Genomic DNA, 4,408 nt, shown 5'->3' with positions numbered 1-4,408 from the left:
CAGTCTTCATTTTCTAAGGACCACTACCTTTAGAAAGGAAAAGGAAAAAAGTGTTCGATGTTACACTTGAATACTAAATCAAATCTAATTTAAGATACTCTTTCTTTGAACCTGAATGATAAATAGGACTTTGGTGTGGTAAAATATCTTGGGGGGAAAGGCAAATATTCAATTATTTAAAATATCAGTCAACGTTACAGAAGCAGCAGACCACAGGAGAGAGTACTGCTTTAGTATTCCTCTCCAAGCAATGAGCACAAAAATATTAACAATTCTAGTATGACAATATATTCCTGAACAGCTGAAGTAACAGAAGCTTAGCCAAAAATCTGGACTACTGATCTGATTTTATGTATGCTTACTTAGAAACCATTCTAGTCAATAGAACTGTCTTCTCCCATATGAACCTATACCTTAGGCAGATGATGAGAGGGAGGGCATCTTGACCATCTTCTGGTCACTAGGGGTGTGGAGGGGGGAGCTAGTTGTGAATTTCCTGCATTGTGCAGGGGGTTGGACTTGATGGCCCTGGTGGTCCCTTCCAACTCTTTGATTCTATGACCACCATGGTCATATTTGGAGAACCTGCTTTGAGTTCTCCCACCATCTGAGACTAGATGGGTGGCAACCTGGGAAAGGGCCTTTTGTCACAGTACTCGAATTATGGATTGCACTCCCCATGGAGATTCATCTGTCCTCTTCCATCATTGTCTTCTGCTAGCAGGTGAAGACTTTTGCTTTGTGTGGTATTCCCTCACTGATTCTCATAAACCTGCGTCCTGTTCATGTGTTTGTTTATGTGTTCTGTTTTAATTTTCCCAGATGTTTGTATATGTATTCCATTTTAATTTTTATTTCTTTTTTAAAAAGGGAAAAAAACTCAAAATCCAGCAACTAACTGCAATAAGAAAAAAGGGGAAAGGGGGAGGTATATATAAAATAGAGACAAAAATATAACAACAGTGGTGGCAGAGTTTCTTAGAAACACCTAAGTTTCTATAAAAAGATTTCCAAATATCAAATAAATCCATGTGCAGTTGTTGTCTATATGTCATGTGTTCAAATACTGTTGAGGTTCTAAGGTCCTCAATTTATTGATATACCAGAAGTGGGTATCGTTTCAATGTTGTAATATGAGTCTTCTAGCTGTAGTAAGGGTACAGAGGATTCATTTTCATTGACCATCAGTTGGCCTTCAAGTGACAAGCAGATAGTTTAAAAGTAAATAAGCACCCTCAAAAATCAATGAACATTCTAATACAGAACAACTTCTTCCCAGAAAAACCAAATGACAGGACACACCCAAAGCATGTGAATTAGGGATGTGTCCTATGAGTTACAATGCCAACAGTTAGACACTTTACTTAGTCCTCTGCTAAAGAGTCACTGTGATGTCCAGTATATTCTAAACATAATGTTTTGCTGAATAAGCTGCAATTTAAGATCCATAGAGAGAGCAGGTATAAACTTTTAGGCCATATCCCTATGCTTTGGCAAAACAGGGAAATATAGTCCACAGCATCTGCAAAACACACAAAGACAAATCAAAGGGCAGGTCAAGTTGATGCGAGGACTGTTGAGGGTTCCTCTCCTGAAGACAGAGCAGAGTTGCCCTCAATTCAAGTGTCTCTTAAAATCAGATTTTTGATAACCACAATAAAGGACTGTTCACAGGATGTCATTTGCCACCAAAAGAATGACAGAATATGCAAGTCTGTTCATATTAGCTATGACAGCTGGATTTAGATTCAGGGGATCTAAGTGTCAAGCTAAGCTGATGTAATAACCTGGAAAGCCCCTAGAAGGCCTGAGACTGAGTTAATGAGTTGCACCTGTAGGGTGACTCAGCCTGAAGGTAATGAGTTGCACCTGAAGGGTGACTCAGCCTGTAACACTAATTGCTGCCTGGAGATGGCATCTGTATATAAGTATTTGACTCCATGAGTCTAATGTCGGAAGATAGTGGTGGAAGAGTGTGTGTATAGCACTGTGAATAAACAACTGCATTTTCTACAAGCTCTACTGGTACTGGTGGTTATTCCTGGTTGTTGGCACAATCTGCCAGCTCCCGCAACAGGGCTCTGGGCCCAGTTTGCTACGCCTCACAGGACTAGTGAGAGTAGCACAGCAGCATCCAGGATTCCAGAAGCCATAGAAGCTGTAGAAGCAGTGGGAGATTGAGTGGTGAGATGGCTCAATCTCAAATTCCCTTGGAGAAGCTGACCCAGGATAACTATGCTATATGGTCAGTGAGATTGGAACATTATCTCAAGAGGGAGGCTCAGTGGGGAGCCGTAGAGCATGTGCCTGTAACTGCAGTGGAACGGGAACGGGACAGTAAGGCTCTAGCTAATATAATTCTGTCAGTAGACAACAGTCAATTAGTCTATGTGTCAGGAAAGGCAAATGCCCGGGAAGCATGGGAGGCTTTGAAGCAGGTGCATCTTCGGACTTCAGCCTGGACTATCCTCTCATTTACAAAGAGGCTGTACTGAAGCCATAAATCACCCCACATGCCGGCAGCCGAGCACCTCAGGAATCTAGCGGAGATTTTCAGACAGCTAGAGCTGAGGGGGAAGAATTACACACCAGAAGACCGAATGCACTTTATGCTAGGATCCCTAGATGAAAGCTACCATGTGCTGATAACATCTCTGGAGTGTATGGACGCGGCACGTTTAACGCCAGAGTATGTGTTGGGGAGAATCCTCAAAGATGAAGCAAGACGGTGGGAGAGCCAGGATGAGATGGCCGCAGCCCAGGCGAGACCGCATCCGGTGATAAGAGCAGCTCATCAATCATCGCGGCAGACAACAGCCCAGCAGTGGGAGGGTCACCCGAGAGAGGGACATCCCAAACAGTCTACGCTGATGGCAACGCGGATGACAACGCCAATGACTTCGACGATGACATCGCCGAAGACACCAGGATGGGAGGCATTCGTCTACCCTGCGCAGAGTTTGCAGCAGAAGCAAGCGCGTGGAGCTGGTTGGAGGAGCGGCTTCAAGGAGGAACTGGAGGAGTGCGTGCTCTTTGTCTGGAAATGCTTCAGCTGTGGCTCAACGAAGCACTTCAAAGGAGACTGCCCTAATGAGCTGGCCAAGAGACCTCAGCGTAAAAAGACTGAACATTCCTCACATACCTCTGTAGTACTGGCAGAGGCTGGAGAAGCAAGTAGCCTCTGGCTAATTGACAGTGGAGCTTCCAAGGTTTTTGTTAACTCTGCTGCAATGTTAAACGCAAAGAAATGTTCTGCCAAGAGTCATGTAAGTTTGGCAGATGGGAAGCGTTTGGAGGTGGCATGTGAGGGGGAGGTGTTTTTTCCTGCGTTAAATCACACGTTCAAGTCTGTGCTGTGTGTCCCAGGGCTCGAGAATAATCTATTAAGTGTTTCAGCCCTCACCCAGGCTGGATATATGGTAGTGTTTCAGGACAAAGCCTGCCTGATTAAGAAAAATGAGGCTATGTTGTTAAAGGGGCACATTAACAAAGATGTTTATGTGGTGCACAGTGGCTCAGAAGAGTCTAATGCGGTGGAAGCATTAAACCCTGAACCACATGATGGCTGCCAGCATCTCCTCCACAGGAGGCTTGGCCATACGTCATATTCTACTCTTAGGAAAACCCTAGAGGCATTAGGGGGTGAACTGAAAGTAAATAAGTGCAACTCTTTCTTGGACTGCACAGTTTGCAAATCAGTGAAGAGTAGGAGGGGTCCAGTGGCAAAAGCCAGCAGCAGGGTTAGTAGCCAACCCCTAGAGCTCGTGCACATGGACCTAGTGGCCCCTATCCGGACAGTGTGTCCAAGAATAAATATGCATTATGTGTGGTTGATGACAGGACCCGTTTTGGATGGATTTATCTCTTGAAAAATAAGAGTGAGGCTTGTCAAACTATCAAATATTGGCTTGCCCAGGTTGAGAGGCAATTAAACCTCAAAGTAAAAAGATACAGTGTGATAGGGGTGGAGAATTCTTATCACATGCCCTGACTCAGTGGCTGGAAAGTAAAGGCATTGAGCAGAGACTTGCTAATCCCGGAGTGCCACAGGAGAATGGGGTCACAGAGCGCAGAAATCAATACTTGCAATCAATGATGCAAGCTCTGCTGGAAGACTCTCAGCTCAAACCTAGATTTTGGGGAGAGGCGATCAAGACTGCAAATTACTTGATCAACCGCTTGTGGACCTCAAGCATAAATGACATCCCCTATAAAGTGTTATATGGGAAGAACCCATCTTTAAAGCATTTGAGGATTTTTGGGTCTAAAGCTTGGGTCAATATACCTTTGCATCAAAGAAGAAAGGGTGGCAAAAGGTCTAAACAGTTACTTTTCCTAGGCTATCAGAATGCAGCCAAATCCTACAGGTTTGGAGATCCCCAAAATAAGATCACGTTCAGCAGATCAG

The sequence above is a fragment of the Euleptes europaea genome, chromosome 2 (genome assembly GCF_029931775.1).
Source record: "Euleptes europaea isolate rEulEur1 chromosome 2, rEulEur1.hap1, whole genome shotgun sequence".
NCBI classification, from domain to species: domain Eukaryota; kingdom Metazoa; phylum Chordata; class Lepidosauria; order Squamata; family Sphaerodactylidae; genus Euleptes; species Euleptes europaea.
Note: the sequence above shows the minus strand (reverse complement) of the source record.